Source organism: Microplitis demolitor, chromosome 10 (assembly GCF_026212275.2).
Source record: "Microplitis demolitor isolate Queensland-Clemson2020A chromosome 10, iyMicDemo2.1a, whole genome shotgun sequence".
NCBI lineage: Eukaryota > Metazoa > Arthropoda > Insecta > Hymenoptera > Braconidae > Microplitis > Microplitis demolitor.
This window is the reverse complement of record NC_068554.1, coordinates 10,957,522-10,976,020: the sequence shown is the minus strand read 5'-3', so window position 1 is coordinate 10,976,020 and position 18,499 is coordinate 10,957,522. Positions and strand designations below refer to the sequence as shown.

Sequence of the window (18,499 nt, the reverse complement as noted above, 5' to 3'; positions counted from 1 at the left end):
GAAAGTACCCGTAATTCCTCTGTACCCTTTCGGGACAAGTGAGGATGAGGATACTAGCTTGACGCAAGACGACACAGATAAATACGATAACAGTACCAGGGCCCGGGAAAATCGTGTTGACCAAGTGTTAAAACTCTTGCGCTTAGGACATTTGAATGAGGAAGAGTGTAAAACGATAGTTTCTCTTGTAGAATAATACGCTGACCTGTTCCACATTCCGGGAGAATCATTGCGCGCTACACAGTATACCTACTAACGATGACGTACCGGTAAATACTCGACAATACAGACATCCACCTGCACAAAAAGACGAAATTCAAAAAAAATTACAGAATTAATGCTGATGGATATAGTAGAACTTTCGACCTCCCCCTATATTCCCCATTATGGACAGGACCTAAAAAGGCTGATTCAAAAGGCAATAAACGATGGCGTTTACTAATTGATTATCGTAAATTAAATGAAAAAACTATTAAAGACGCATACCCATTACCGTTGATAAATGACATTCTTGATCAACTGGGTGGCGCAATTTATTTTTCAATTTTCGATTTAAAATCTGGATTCCACCAAATTAAAATGCATCCAAAGGATAAACATAAAACAGCATTTACAACTCCTCATGGTCATTACTAGTTTAATAGAATACCATTTGGACTTAAAAATGCTCCGGCAACGTTCCAAAGGTTAATGGATTTAGTGTTACGTGGGTTACAAGGAGCGGATCTCTTTGTTTACTTAGACGATATAGTCATTTACGCACGTTCTCTAGAAGAACATAATACTAGATTCGAAAAATTAGCCGAACGTTTACGTAGCGCAAAATTAACTCTACAAGCCGATAAATGTGAATTCTTAAAAAAAGAAGTAATTTATTTAGGCCATCTTATATCTGCCGACGGTGTTAAGCCTGATCCCGCTAAAATCAAAACAATCAAATGTTTTAAAACGCCCGTAAATACAACACAAGTGAGAGAATTTCTTGGACTTGCTGGTTACTATCGGCGATTTATCAAAGATTTCGCAAACATCTCTAAGTGCCTATCTGATCTTACTGTTACGTCCTGGTCGATGTTTTGGCGCTGGCGTGGTTGAGCGGTCGATTTGAATTGGACGTAATGAGAACTTAGATATAATTATACATAATAATTAAGTATGGGTTGAACAGCCACCATTTGGTGGTTGCAATAAACTGGTTATTATTTTATATCTCAATCCGATTTATTCAATTGTAAAAGAATAGTTTCAATAATGTGAAAATATACAATTGAATCAATTTATAAATTGTTAAAGTTCGTCTAACAATAACTTCGAAAGGGTGAGAAAGAAGTTGAGTGTTTAGTATTGAGCCTGACTGCTCTCTATGATTCTATATTTCAGACTGAATTCTCTTGATCGAGAAAAACTAGAGTAAGTCTCCTATCAATACGAGGCGCTTGGGCATCAGGCCCGCGCGTCGTTCGATATAGAGAGGTGGATCGTGATAAGCAATATTCTCCAATGATCCATTCTCCGTTCTCACGCTTTCTCCGTTTTTGTTATTAACAAATGAGTCACTTATCTATGAACAAAAGTTATCTTAGAACAAAATAGATGTTTGTGCAGCTGCACGTCTCGAGGATTTACTCGAGGCGTCAGCGTTTATTTGTACATAACAAATATTAAGAGAAAAATAACTTTATCAATATGTTTCAAATATTCTAAATAATATTATATTATTATTATATTATATTATTTTATATAATTAATGAAATACTAGGGAAATTACTTGGTTATCGATATTCGATATAATTAGTTAGATTTCAGGTCGGTAATTAGAGAAGTAAATGCCCACGTCATCTGACGTACAGGCTGGGACGTAACATTACAAGCAAAAACGCAAGATTTACATGGACGCCTGAACATCAGGTAGCTTTTGAAACCTTGCGGGACAAACTATGTACAGCTCCGATATTGCAATACCCCGATTTTTCGAAACCATTTATTTTAACGACCGATGCATCTAACTATGCAGTTGGAGCAATCCTCTCACAAGGCAAAATTGGCGAAGATACAATTGTTGCAGCAGCCTCTCGTGTACTTAATAAACACGAAAAAAATTACTCGACCACTGAAAAAGAAATGGTCGCAGCTTTATTCGGTATGAAAACATTTAGACCGTATTTCTGTGGCAGAGAGTTTACTCTTGTCACCGATCACAGACCACTTGTGTGGGTAAATGATATGAATGACCCAACATCGCGTGTAATGAGATGGAGAGAAAGGCTTAAAGAGTTCGAATATACAGTGTTATATAAGGCGGGAAAAATAATCACAAACGCGGACGCTTTATCGCGTAACCCAATAATTGAAAACCGCGAAGTTTATCCAATTAAAATTAAATGGCGACCCGGTAAACCTGGAATCGCTAGATTGCGATCTTTGGATCCATCTGACTCCGGAAGAGTCATAATAAAAAAACCAAAAAATATACTAATACAGAGCCAAGCAACTCAGATGAAAAATTAAAAACGCAGAATATTAATAAAAATAAATTGCATGTAAATTTAAGCAAAAATAAGAAAAGAAATGTAAGTTCAGAGGAAAGTTATTCAAGTAATAAAATAAATTCGGTAATTCAAATTCTCGAGCCAACAACTCGAGCGGTTGATAACGAAAATTCGGTCGAAAAAGGTAAAGAAAATGAGTCAAGAACTCAATGGTTGGGCCCATCGATAAATTAACTACGGACTCAACAGTCAAAAATACTAGCGACGGCAATAGGATTAGCTACCCTATCGATCGGCGATTAGTTGACAAAAATGAAGAAAACGGATATATCGGTGAAAATAAAAATTTAAAGAATAAAAAATCTAACGTTAGACGGTATAATCCATATAAAAAAATTTCGGAAACCGAATCAAAAATAAATAATAAAAAAGATAAAAATGATAAAGTAAATAAAAATTTGAAAAATTATAATACTCGAAACCCTTCGAATAAAAATTCCGAGCTTGATAGTGAAAATCAAAATAAAAAAGAAATCAACAAAGTAAAAACTAATGAAAATTTAAAAAGTTATAAAAGAAAACCCTTCAAAAATTTTGAATCGAATAAGTCTATTGTACTTCCTGATTATTCTGACGGATCATCGTCACCAGGAGAAGTTTATGATGCTGTAGCTCTAAGAAAAAAACTCATTAAGAATAACCCTTCGTATTTAAGTGACGAATCTGATATGACGGACTTCGGTTTGTCTTATATATCTAATAATTCTGTAAATTCTCCAAAACATAAGAAATCTTATAATTTATCAGCATCATCTCAATCCTCACATTCATATATACCTGAAAGTTCTAAAATCATTGATCCTTCATTACCATTATTAACAGACGTACAGACGCCAATTATATCTTCAATCTCAAATTAAAAACCACAGACAAATATCAAAAATATAGAAATCAATAAAAATAAATCAATACTTTCTCAAATTGAAAGATCACATAGAATAGCACAATTCACACCCTCTCCAGCAGTTCGTACACGCAGAAAAATAGATAAAACTAATTACAAGACTAAAAAAATGATTACTCTAGACACCTCAGATGACGAATCAAATACAGACGAGACAGAAATAATAAAATCAAAAATATATTCCAGTAACTCAAACGACATTGACGTGGGCATTTACTTCTCTAATTACCGACCTGAAATCTAACTAATTATATCGAATATCGATAACCAAGTAATTTCCCTAGTATTTCATTAATTATATAAAATAATATAATATAATAATAATATAATATTATTTAGAATATTTGAAACATATTGATAAAGTTATTTTTCTCTTAATATTTGTTATGTACAAATAAACGCTGACGCCTCGAGTAAATCCTCGAGACGTGCAGCTGCACAAACATCTATTTTGTTCTAAGATAACTTTTGTTCATAGATAAGTGACTCATTTGGTAATAACAATACCGGAGAAAGCGTGAGAACGGAGAATGGATCATTCGAGAATATTGCTTATTATGATCCACCCCTCCATATCGAACGACGCGCGGGCCTGATGCCCAAGCGCCTCGTATTGATAGGAGACTTACTCTAGTTTTTCTCGATCAAGAGAATTCAGTCTGAAATATAGAATCATAGAGAGCAGTCAGGCTCAATACTAAACACTCAACTTCTTTCTCACCCTTTCGAAGTTATTGTTAAGAGTACACTAACAATTTATAAATTAATTCAACTGTATATTTTCACATCACTCAAAATTATACCCTTATAATTGAATAAATCGGATTTAGATATATGAAATAATATATATAATCAAACAACCAGTTTATTGCAACCACCAAATGGTGGCTGTTCAACCCATACTTAATTATTATGTATAATTATATCTAAGTTTTCATTACGTCCAATTTAAATCGACCGCTCAACTACGCCAGCGCCAAAACATCTACCAGGACGTAACATATAGATCACTCGGAGATATCATATAAATTGTCCAGTGATGGGATAAAAATTGCTTGATGATTCCTTAGAGATGATCCAGAGATCACTCTGAGATCAATCAGCAATTATCTAGTGGTCAATCAGTGATAATTTGGTAGTCATCCAGGGATCACGTAGCGACTGCTTTGATAAAAAATTTCTTAATATAAATGGATCTTTTATTTTGAGAACATAACCACGAACAACATTATAAGGTGGATACAGTGATCACAGTATACTGTGATTTTTATAAACACAAAAAATTCTAATTTTTTTTCTAAAGAAGCGGAATAGAAGGATAAAAAAACGATAATTCAGCCAGCCGCTTAATCAGTACTTTCTTCTTATTTGATTTTACTTTTTTTGCTGTCCAGGTCTCAGGGAAGTAAACATGAGGGTGACACACCGTTCAAATTCACCTGCTGACAGTTTTGGCCGAGCATTCTTTGAAATAAAACCTGAAACATATATTATTTAAATTATTGTATGTATTATTTTAGTATCTGGCAATAGTTTTTCGAAAAGAGCATTTAATTATTGTGAACACTGATGGCATCTGTGATGCAAATTAACTCTACCGTAAACAGCAGTGAATAAATATATCATTTGGCAACTGTGTCCACCCGTTTCCACCCATGCGGCTCATTTTTCGTAGATTGTCTGTCCCAATAACTTTCTTGAAAATCTGTCTCGACATTTCTTTCGAGTCATAAATGTATTTGGTTTTGAGGTATTCCAACTCGCATGATTAAATATACACATCACTCATTGGATGCAATTCAACCTATTTATTAAAAAATTATGCATTTAGATTATTTTTCACCCAAAATCTATCATTTGTTTCCTTTCGAGGCCCCGATAAAGTCCATGGCATCTTAGAAGAACCACTCGCTGAAGGACAAGATGCCGGAGAATCGTTCAACAAACGTTTTAGAGGATGAAGATGAAGAACAACCATGAACTTTGAGGAATCCGACGACATCTTGCAAGAATCCAATGTAACGTTGAGATTCTAAAATTTAAATAAAAATAATTATTTGAATGGAACAAACAAATTTTTAATAAATATATATATTCATATATATATTTACCAGCATTTTTTAAGTTATACAAAGGACAATTAAAACATTGGGAACTCCTCTGTGAACTTTTACCCTCAAATGACTCACTTTTACGAGAATTATTTCCCGAGCCCTCAGGTTTCTCTTGTGTTTTTTATCTTTCGGAACACAAACGTTTCCATCACCATCTACTTCTAACGACTCAAGCCAAGCTTTGTCTTTTATAATTATAAATCAATTAATTAGCAATAATTAAATCAATTAATTAGTAATAAAAATAACTGAATTAGTTAATTAGTAATAATTCAATTAGTTAATTAACAATATCAAAAAAATAAATAAAATATTTAAATTGAGATTAAGACTTTTTGATTAAAATATACTTTGTAAAAACTATTGAAATTTTGTGGTTTTTGTAAAGAAAAATTTTTTAGTTAATAATTTCGGAATAAAAACATACCACTTGTCCTCAAAATTTCAACAGAGTGAAATTTCTTTTTCTGTAGAACCGAAGCTTTTTTTTTGCGGAAAAGTTAATTTCATTGTAAGGAATCACACTGGATTTTTTTGAGTGTATCCACCAAATTAATGCAAACATTTCAGCTGACATTTTAGAGATATCTCGTTATTATTTGATTATATTTAAATAAATTTAAATAATTAATTTATACGCGATCTAGAAATGAAATAAAATTCAATAGTGCGAATATAGTAGAGTGTTTCTTTATCAATAAAAATAACTTGTAAGTTATAATAAATAAAAGAAAGCGCTGATCTGAGTCAAATAGAAAGTAAACAATAAAATATGTCTAAAAGAGTCGAAAATATTAATGAGTACTCAAAAAGTTATCAACATAAAATCAGAAAAATAATTCAAACACAAATTCCTGCCGCATTTGATAATAGTTGTTTATCTGACGCCAGCAACAATAATGTAACTTCTGAACATGACTTTAGTAATATCCTAGAAAATTCAGTAACGAAGGAACTACCAGTAAACAATGAATTACAAATTTCATTTAGTAATAATATAATTATTGGTAATTACTATTAATTATTTTTAATCATTAATCACTCCACGTAATTATTATTCTTCAATGTACTATTTAATAACGGAAAAATTTTGTTCAATATGGAGTATTTTGCTTGAAAAAAAAGTTTCATTTTATTCACACTAAAGAAGTTTGTTAGGTTGAAGTCAACCAAAAAACTAAATATTCAGTTCCATTATATGATTCATTTCTAGGTGAAGATAATAGGTGCATCGAATATAGTTCGAAGTTAATTGATGAGTCTAGTTTTTTAACTAAGAATACTGGAAATTTGAATCGTGGTCATCAACATTTTACATTGAACAGTCAAATTAAGCATATTGATTATCAAAATACCTGTCATAGTGATGATTTTTCATTTAATAGAAATTTAGAAGATTGTAATTCTTGTGTTGACCTCAGCTATGGTGATGATGGCAAGAGAAATGATACTAAAGATGACCTTCAATCCCATCATGATAATTCAGGAGATATTCATTATCATGATAGCTACGCTGACGATGAAAATCACAATAACACCAATTATTTTGATGATGAGCATTGTAATAATTCAAGTAATAGTGAAGATGTTCAGCATAATGATAAGAGTCACAAATATCCTTCCGTGATTCACATTTAGAACCTTCGTACGCTGAGGAGAACAATTTTTCTCATAATGATATCGATATGGGTAATCGTCCTCTCTATCCAGAAACTCCAATATCATTAAAACCGAAAGTTTATTGTCAACTTTGTTATGAGGAATGCGTCATAAGTTACCTATGGCCGTTGTAAGTGATCTTCTCGTGTGGTTAAGTGTGCATTGCAAAGAACATTTGCATTACGTCAGCATATAAATTTAAAGAACACTTCGAAAATATAGCAACACCATTTATCCGTCTCTACTACTGTTTAAACTGTTCAAACTACTACTGTTCAAACTTTCATTCCATTAATTTCAGAGAAATCTACTTGTGAAATTTGTGCTAGTCAAACTGAAAATGATTATTTTATCCAAATTCCTATTTTAAATAAACTGAAAACAATGTTTTCTCGAGTTGGTTTTTATGATCAATTAAATTATCGCTTCAATCGGCAAAAATCAAATGTTAATCATTATGAAGATATTTACGACGGAGAAATATATCAGTCATTTTGAAAATAGGGGTCTATCTCAACAAACAAATATATCTTTTATGTAGAATACAGATAGAGTTCAAGTTTACAAAAATTCTAAATTTAGCGTCTGGCCTTTTTTTTAAGGATAAATGAACTACCTTATAACGAAACGATAAAAAAATAAAATATTATATTATGTGGTTTATGGAGTGGAATAAATAAACCTGATAGTAATATGTTTATGGGTGCTTTCCGTAAGGAACTTGAACTATTATATAAAGGAGTTAACATCAATGTAGCTGGACGAAATGAACCAATAACTGTTCGAGGAATAATTTTATGCGGTACATGTGATTTGCCAGCAAAGTCAACATTTTTGAACATGTCACCACATATGAGTGTATATGGTTGTCGAAAGTGTGAAATTGCAAGTCAAAAAAAAAAATAAAGTTCAAGTTTATCGGTCAAATTCTCAAGTAAAGTTGCGGACCACAATCGACACAATCAAGTTAGCTGAAAAAACTCTAAAAACTTTAATTCCTGAAAAAGGTATAAAAGGTCTAACAGTTCTTTCGAAAATTTTTTATAATTTTATTGAGACGACAGCGATTGATACAATGCACTGTGTTGACTTGACGATATTATAAAAAAATTATTAACTATAATGTTCGATCAACAATGGTCAACTCACAAAGCTTCTCTATACTTTCAAATTCAACTAGTAGACAAGAGAATACGTTTGATTTGTCCACTATCTACAGTTCCAAGACTGCCTCAATCTTTGTCCAATTTGAAATACTGGAAAGCTTCTGAATTTCGTATTTTTCTTCTTTGTTATTGCTTACCCGTTCTACACGACATTATGGATCCAATATATTTTAATCATATGGTTCTTTTAATTTATAGTATTGCAACTTTACATGCAAAAAGTATATCTCCAGAATCTCTGGAAATTTGCTCGATGGCTTTGACCGAATTCATTAGAAAATTTGAAGATTTATATGGTACTTGCCATATGAGCCGTAACTTACAACAATTGATTCATCTCGTGGACGTAGTCAAAAAAATCGGACCTCTCACAATGTCATCATGTTACCCCTTTGAAAATTTGAATGGTATTTTGAAATATTTAGCTCACGGAACAAGATATGCGCAGTTGCAGATTTGCTCAGCAGTAACGTTATATTTTAATTTATCGGATACTAAATTAAATACGTTGAGACCTGGCACAAAAATCAATACATTTTGTAATAAATTAGAATTAGCAAGTAGAAATAGACGTAAACTTACCTTGATTGCTGAAAAAACATCTATTGCTAGAACCTACGAAATCAAACCGTATATATTAATTTGTTACTTCACTGCATTTGAGAATGCACGGAAAAAAATGATTGACAATAATTGTAGTTCAACTTGTAATTATTTAAGTTATGTTCAACAACTTATGTCGTTTCAATCAGTAAAATTATGATTTTAATGTTTAAACTGCTATAATTAACAGTTAATCGTTGAAATATACTGCTGGAATATTTAAAATTACTACTTAAACCTTAAAAAAATACAAGACACTTGTCAAAAAAAATGCATCTGTAATAATTAGCAGCTGAAACTAGAATAAATGATGTTCAGCTTACGAAAAATGACTTTTTTAAATAACAAAATTAACAAAGTATTAGTTTAATATTTATAATGAAAACTTTAATGTTTAATATTGTTTAAACGGTAATTTTTAAAAATTGAGTTACACATATTTTATTAATTCTCAGCAGATTAAATTAATGAAATAAATTCGAATAAATAACCCTTAGAACGTATTTATTATTAATGTAAATGATAAATATTTTCACTCAAGTTTACTAAAATTTACGAAGCAAAAATATAAACTTTATGTAGTATATGAAAATACACTTTATATTTATTGAATATCTCCGATCAGTAAAAAGTGTAGTTCAATCTCAGCACTTTTTACTATTTGACTTAGTATATTGTCACGTTATTATATGAATCATTGCCGTTTGCCCTTAACAATTGGTCCGAACGTGTTTTTTTTCGTTTCTTTAGTTTACTGCGCAGCTACTTAAATTTCTTTTGTTTGAGTCTTGGCTTGCAACAACGCGGATGAGTTTTACCAGCGAATTTGTGCGATCAGTTATGAGCAGTAGTTAGTAGTGAAACAAAAACATTTTTGTGGTGAAATAAAAAAATAATATATATACCGGAGAATAATTTAAACAGGTGAGCAATTAATTTAAATAGTATAAAAATAAATCATAAAAAATACATATAAAATTAAGTGTAAGTATATATATACTGATTATAATTTAACATTTCCATCCTATATATGCCTACTCTGATTAAAAAAAAGTATTGAGACAAAGGAAAAAGTATTAAAAAGTATTGAATTGACGATAAAACCAATATATTTGAGTACTTTTTTTAACCAGGGTAATTATAACTCAACTGTCTTTGTTTCTGATGTTTATTTAATTCATAATGGTTTCGCATTCTCGAAGACTACGATTATACTCACATACACATACATGATGTTTACATAAATTTTTCTCTATTGTTTTTAACACTTTTTCATTATTTTTTTTCATAATACTTCTTTGTTAAATAGACAATCATAGTTGTATTGTATTTTTTTTTAATTATTTAGCACCACATGTTAATCCATTATGCAAGAATTATGGAGTTGGCAGGTCCAGTGATTCATTTTTCGTCAATGAGAGGAGAAAGCTTTCATCGGGGTAATAAACTAATTGCTCGAGCTACTACTTCTCGAAAAAACCTTTGCTATACATTAGCACTGAAAAATCAATTAAAATTCCACCATAAATTATGCACAAAGTCCGTTGATAAATGTCTACCAGAACCAGGTCCTATTCAGCAAGGCTCAATTTATAACTTAAAAAACTTTACAGAAGTCATCAAATTATTACCTTCTGAATTAGATTGTGAAGACTTTGTTTGTTTAAAGTGGGTATGCTGCTTAGGAAAAAATATATATCCTAGTGATATTATTATGATGTTGACAGATACAAATCCATCATTTTCAGAAATTAAATATATATATTATTTAATAAAAATGAAATGATTTACTTTATTTCTCGTCAACTAAAATATTTATACTTCGATTCACATTTCCAAGCCTACTGCGTTGATCTAAGTAGCCATGAACTTTGTTGTTTTTCTTTGACTGATATTGATGGAATTTCATATATGATTAAGCAACCAAATGGAAAAAATTATGTAATAAATTATTGGTGATGTTGAAAAAATTTCATAATTATTTTCCATCAATAATAAGTCAACTTATGTAAAAAAAAAATTTTTGTTTAGGTGATAAGACATTGTATGTATACAAAAAAATTTATTCATTTATTTAATTAATAAATATTTAATTAATATAAAATAAATACTCAGAGCATTATTTTCCATCCTAATTAACTTTTACTCTTTATTATTAGCTTCATCAAAATTTAAAGCGGTAAATTTTATTCATTAATAGAACAATTATCAAAAATTACTTTGACTTTATTAAAAAGTATTGAATTTAATATCAATTAATATGATTTTATATCGAAAAATTTGATTTATATGATTATCTTATTTTATTGTTTGAAACAGTAAAATTTAATGTTTGGTATTTGATTTTTTATCGTTCATTTGAATATAAATTAAACTCTACCTCGTAGAACTATACATGTTATACTTGATAATTTTTACTGAGTGACGCGTTAAAATGTATAGTTTGAATAAGAATTTTTAGTATTGTAACTCTCACAAACAACTGATCCTTATAAGAAACTTTATTATTAAGAATGACAATTTTTACTGAGTTAAACTTGAAAAACTTCCTTTTATGCTTATACTTTTTCTTGTTCCACAGTTACATATTTTTATTTATGACTTATTAATTTCTTTCGTTCTACTCCATAATATTTACTAATATTCGGTCTAGGCGCGCTGTTACTATTTCAATCAGTAAAAAATAGTGAGAATCTGAGTATTATTTACTAATATTTTTTTTCCGTGTGGCAATGTATTGGTCAACACAAAAAAATTTATAATATTTAAAAAAACTTTTTAAATCAGGAGTGTTGTATGATTCGGAAGATTATTGGGCTCAAAAACGAGAACAAAATCAAATCAGAACCGAAAAAGTAATAAAGAATTATTCAAGAACAAACTCGAGTTTTGTAAAATATCGCCTTAACGGAAGAAATTATAAAATAGGACAAATACAAATATTTGTGAGATTATGTGAATGTGACTGTCAAAAATTTTGCTACCATTATTTTAACAGGTCACAATTTTTTGCAATTTTAAAAACCTTATTTACATACAATCTATTCCACTCTGTGGTTTCAAATATAGTATTAGATAATATATTTCTATGTAGAAAACTAAAAAATATAATAGCAGTTCCGATTAACAATATTGAATGTCCTTGTTATGTCGTAGAAGATTTTAGAAACGAAAACGATGTGTACATAACTGTACCAGAAGGAGGTGACGACATGCAATAAATTAATGTTTTTATAACGCTGTATATACTACGTTCCTTAACTAAAATTCAATTTAATTTAAACCTCGTTATTGAATTGTAGTGTTACGATTTGGGAAATTACCCAAAATTAATTAAAAATCAAAATAATTTTTAATTATTTTATTTTATCCAGGTTTGGCCTCGTTAGAGTGTCTATAGACCACTGGTGGGCCGTGGTCGTCGATTATTTTATTAATTACTAATTTTAATTGTTTTTCGCGATTTTAAGTATTTTCGATGCCGGTTCCAACTCCATATAATTATTTTTACAATAACAGGTGAATGGTAGGAGAATTGGCAGAAAATTTGAGGGAAACCCGAACTGCTGTTGAGCGCTCAAGGTTATAGGACAGGGTGGAACAGCTGATAAGCGCTCGCCCCTGGGTGGTAATAATGTTATGGACAGGCCATGGTGTAGGTGAAAATATTGGGGTGCCAATTGGCACCCCACAATAAGGTTAAATTAATTTAGGATTAATTATAATTTATTAATTATGGCTGGAGAGCAGAGGTTTGAGCTCCATGAGCTCTCTCGTAAGACTGACTATTTAATTTAGTCATTATAAAAATATAATAGAGCCAACAGAGTTGACAAGGTGTCGACGCTGCATCTCAGGTTCCCTGTGAGAGAATCGTCGTGGCCCGGGTCTCATGCATCGTCATCTGTTTTGACTACCCGCGAGCCACGGTGACTCTCTTATCGTAACCGATTTCCGTTATATTGCGTAAAAATAATTTAATAAAAATAATTAATTTAATTGAATCAATAAAATAATATGGGAGCGTAACACCTCTCGACATAAACAAGTTGCAGCGTTTTAAATGAATAACGCTACGACTGAAAATATAATTTATGACTCGATATAATTCAAATGAATGTGTAATTGACTCTATATAAACTAAAATTGAATGTATAAATGAATCTATATAAACTAAAGTTGAATGATTAAATGTTTCTATTTAAACCAAATTTAAAATCCATTTTGAATATAGTGAAGAATTTTTTTCGCCTTTGAATTTAAGCCTAAACCTGAGATGAGCTATTTTTGTATATAATTATATAATGCTTCAGTAATTAAAACTATTACTATTTTTATCACTTAAGTCATTTATGTAACCTAAATTGACTTTTTCCAATGCCTCCCGACACACCCTGGTTAAAAAAGAGAATTAAAGAGGATTAAAAAAGCACACATTTTTAATACTACTTAATACTCTCCAATACTCTTAATTCTCCGGTGAATTCGGATCGAAACTGAAATGAATCCTTTTTAATTCTCCTCCAAATTTTTAACATTTTAGGATTAAAAAGAATAAAAAAGGATTAAATATTTTGAATACTAACTAATTCTTTTTAATTCTAAAATAGTATTCAATTTTTGATCTCGCAAAGAATTCGACAGAACAAAAGAGAATTAGAAAAAGTTTGATTCTAACTAATTCTTTTCAATACTAAAATAATATTCAATTTTTGATCTCGCAAAGGATTCGAGAGAATAAAGGAGAATTGGAAAAAGTTTGATTCTAACTAATTCTTTTCAATACTAAAATAATATTCAATTTTTGATCTCGCAAATGATTCGAGAGAATAAAGGAGAATTGGAAAAAGTTTAATTCTAACAATTTCTATTTAATTCTAAAATAATATTCAATTTCTGATCTCGCGGAAAATTCAAGAGGATAAAAGAGGATTAGAAAAAGTTTAATTCTAACTAATTTTTTTTAATTCTAAAATAATATTCAATTTTTGATCTCGCAAAGAATTCGACAGAACAAAAGAGAATTAGAAAAAGTTTGATTCTAACTAATTCTTTTCAATACTAAACAATATTCAATTTTTGATCTCGCAAAGGATTCGAGAGAATAAAGGAGAATTGGAAAAAGTTTAATTCTAACTAATTCTCTTTAATTCTAAAATAATATTCAATTTTTGATCTTGTAAAGGATTTGACAGAACAAAAGAGAATTAGAAAAAGTTTAATTCTAACTACTTCTTTTTAATTCTAAAATAATATTCAATTTTTGATCTCGCAAAGGATTCGAGAGAATAAAGGAAAATTGGAAAAAGTATAATTCTAACTAATTCTCTTTAATTCTCTCTAATTCAACGTCATCTAGTGATTAATTGTACAGTTGAACCATTGTCCTAAAACTACACATGAGTAACTAAAAATATCATGCTATGGTAACTGTGGAGACTATACACACAGTCCACCGCACTCTACACTTCTTATCGAAACTCACATTTATTGATTTATTCATATGTGTGCCACCATATTTGATATTTGATGGACATGAAAATTAAGTCATTGTGATTTTAGCTGTTGTGACGCTTCTAACATATATCGTCTAAGTAGCCATTTTGGATAAAAATAACTCCCTCGCAGTTTTGAATCACGGTGGAAACATCGTGTAAGTGGAAACACCGTGTAACCGCCGGTAAATCAACCGTGTTTCCACCGTGGATTTGTTCCATTTTCACACCGTGTATACACCGGTAGAGTATCAATTAATTGATATTTAACACGTCCATTTAATCGTGAATTGTATCGTACATTGTAAATGTAATTGTCATTTGGTTTTCATCGGGCAATTATTTAAATACTTTTAATTTAATATCGTTTAATATTTTTGTCCATTTGCTTCAGAATGTCAAGTAAGTACTTACATTTTCTTTTCTTTTTATCGGCAATAGTGATGTATAAAATTTTATAACCTTTTGTCATGATACTGAAGTTAGCCGACGTCTAATAATTTTTTAATCATTTTTGAAAACGACACATTATCAAAAAAAAATAGTTTAAAAAAACTTGAACCTAAAAATTTTTTTTTTAATTTAAAAATTTTTTTTTAAATTTAAATTGATTTGTTTAAAAAAAAAATCCGTAAATTTTTAACTGTCTGCTAACTTCAACATCACCTTTTTTTCTTTTTTTATTTTGTAAAAAAAAAACTTAAAATAAAACTAGAATTAGCAATTCTCATTCTATACAATTATAGGAAAATACGATACTTTCTGGGCAGGTATCATGATTGATAAAAATACGAAAGTAGCGGTACCGGTGAAAGATATTCACGAGTTTAACCCGGAGAAATACGACAAAATGACCTATTATTTTTTTAATTATGGTGAATCAGTGGAGAAGGGTTTAATCCTCGGAACTGAAGGTAAAATATTTAATATAAAAAATTTTAGTTTAAAGAAAAATTATGTTGTTTTTTGAAAATACTGAAGTTAGCCGAGCTCTAATAATTTTTGGATTTTCTTTTAGACGGTAAATTAAAAAAAAAAAATTCGAACAAATTGCACTTGCAGTTTTTTAAATTTTCGACATGTGCATATTTTTAGTTTTTTTTTTTTTTATTGATTTGTTGAAAAAAAAAATCATAAAGTTTTTAATTGTCTGCTAACTTCAGGATCATGTTTTTTATTATTAAAACTTATAGGAAATAAGATATTTCCAATTTAATATAGTGGAAACCTAAAACATGCAAACCTTCTCAATAAGACAATTTATAGATAAATTGAGTAAAATATAAATAGCCCGAACTGGGAATCGAACCCAGACCATGTCGGTATAGCGCCGAGTGCTCTACTAGTTGAGCTATCCGGCACTATACTATATTCCGTTCAATTTGATCTATAACTTATTGATTTCCTTAACACAATTTAACTGTCGCTTCAACACTTTCTTTGTGTTGATTTTAAAATAATACGTAATAAATGTTGATATTATTGATTTTTGTACTAGGTAACACTTTTAAAGTGTTGACTAGTAGATCGATTAAAAATTGTAAAGTAACACAGAAAATTGTGTTGATTCGACATAAGATAATGAACACAAAAAATTTAACACGGATCGTTTTTAACACAGATACACAATTTTTTTTACTGTGCCATACCGTCCGAAATTATCGCAAATCATTGATTTTAATAGCGGGAAGTTAAAAAATTTAGTTAGTAATCTTAGCAAGACTTAATTATAAAAACCAGAAAAGATATAAATTATATATTATTTACAGGTATACGCTGGAAATAATCGATGGATCCCACAGATAATTTTTGACCAATTAATGGGAGCAACAAAACCAACTATGTTTGTTAACCGAGCAGCTGATTTCTTTTTTAGCAAAAATCTTAAGACGCTTCTTGAAAGTTCCGTAACTGGTCAAACTTCCCATCGAACTAAAAATAAAAATGATGAATCGCTTAAATAATTAGATGAAAATATTCTGCTTACCATGTCAGGTAGGCAAATCATTATTAAATGGAGCTACTTTTCACGCCTGAAACCGCGAAGCGGTAAAGATTATGCTTAACTCTCGACACGTCATAGTTAAGCAATCCTGCTTAAAATATCCAATAGATTTTTATAGCTGTATGTATAAGGCCCTATACTTAACTATAGCACTTCTCATAGAACTCATTCATTCTCATAAAATCTCTATGAGAATTTATGACAATCTATTAGAATCTACGAGAATTTCTAAACAGGGAATTTTGCACGCTTCATAACGCCAAACTTTTGAGGTAGTGCATTATGCTGAACATCTTAAAAGCAAGCAATTTTTCACTCCTCAACTGTCTATCACTAGAATTTTTTGACTTTCTCGATAATATGAGTAGGTATATATATATAAAGATAAAATTTTAAATAATTTGTTTCACATTATGAAAAAAAACCATTTGATATTTATGTAAAATACATGTAAAAGTTATGAAATTAGGTAAAAGTTCAGGATCTCGTCAAGTAAATTTTTTCAAAATATAGCTGTTAACGAAATCTACTTCGATTGTGAACGTCAAGTGGCGCTTGTTTAAAAATCTTCTTATCATACCAGCATCGATACTTGAAGCTTCTGTGTCTCTACAGCGCATCGAAATAAGCTAATTTCAAGCCGATGCTGCAAACGACTGCTAGCGAATTCATAATTCAAGAATGCTTTCATACAGCGGATAGAAACACAATTGTCCCTGCCCGGTGTCAGTTATATTTAATGTTAATTTGCAGCCTTATTACTCTCATTTGTTTAATTGTCACTTCAGCTTACTCATTCCATTTTTTAAGTAACAGTTTTAAGTTGCCATACAAAATTAGTAAAAATTAGTGAAAATAATATTTTTGTCTTATTTACTATTTAATAAGTGACTGTAAATCACAGAGTTCTCATTCTTTAACAGTTCTCCGCATCATCGGCTTGAAATTAACTTGTTTCTTACTGGCTGCTGACGCAGAATTTGAAAGTTCCGATGCAGGTGATCCGGAAATAGTATAGCGTGTGACTCAGGATAAAACACGATTTCAGACTCGGGTGAGGTTGGCTGCCCGAGCCGTAGGCTCGGGCAGCCAACCTCACCCGAGTCTGAAATCGATTTGTTTCATCCATGGTCACACAATGTACTATTTCGTTTTTATTTAAATTTCTTATAATTTATAACACTTATTATTCAAATTTGAATTCTTCAATTTTTATTGCAGGTTTGTTTGCACATTACTTGAGTCATTCTATTTTTACGAAATCATTGAAACCGTTCGAAGGAACTCAAGAGGTGGGAAAAATGAGACAACATATATCTAAATATATTGGGAATCTTAAAGATAAAACAAATAATCCTAAAAAAAAAGAAGCAGTCTAAAGAAAAAGTAAATAAAGATATCAGAACAGATGTAAATGTTGAAGGAGAAGACTATGAAAAAGGTGGAAACAATGACAATATCGAAGATGACAAAAGTTATGAAGAAGAAAATGAGGTGGATGAAGGAATAAAAGAAAAAATATCGGCAATTTTTAAATAAAGAACCTGAAGTGATGACGGAAATGACAAAAATAAATAAAATAACAACTTTTACTCTGCTTCAATATTTATGAAGGGCATTAATAAATAAAGTTTTTACATTGATAAATTTTGATTACTCTTAGGTACTACCACTTTTTCATTTGATCTTCTTGATAATGTTTAATTCTCTACAGAAAATTCAGATGTATTGAAAGTCTTGTATTTTAAATCCTATTCAATGTTATTCAATCCTTCATGAATGATTAAATATTATTAAAAAGGATCTAAGAGTAAAGACTTTCAATACATTTGAATTCTCTGTAGGAAATTAAATAGAACCAAGTAGAATTCAAATTTAGAAATTATCAATACTTTTAAATTCTCTGTAGAGAGTTCAGTAGTATTGAAAGTCTTATATTTTAAATCCAATTCAATACTATTTAATCCTTCATGAAGAATTAAATAGAATAAATAATGCTGAATT

At 30.1% G+C, this 18,499-nt stretch overlaps 2 long non-coding RNA genes across 2 annotated transcripts; one reads left to right on the top strand and one right to left on the bottom strand.

The window, feature by feature from the left end:
• Nucleotides 1-4,903: 4,903 nt before the first annotated feature.
• On the bottom strand, nucleotides 4,904-6,189 carry LOC103569666 (uncharacterized). The gene is made up of 3 exons (XR_548932.3): nucleotides 5,995-6,189; nucleotides 5,565-5,752; nucleotides 4,904-5,485 (listed from the first exon to the last, which is right to left on the bottom strand). It is a non-coding gene; the product is annotated as an uncharacterized LOC103569666 (long non-coding RNA).
• Nucleotides 6,190-14,497: 8,308 nt separating this feature from the next.
• LOC128668770 (uncharacterized) lies at nucleotides 14,498-18,136 on the top strand. The gene is made up of 4 exons (XR_008404417.1): nucleotides 14,498-14,892; nucleotides 15,237-15,404; nucleotides 16,260-16,485; nucleotides 17,717-18,136. It is a non-coding gene; the product is annotated as an uncharacterized LOC128668770 (long non-coding RNA).
• The last annotated feature ends 363 nt before the right edge of the window (nucleotides 18,137-18,499 follow it).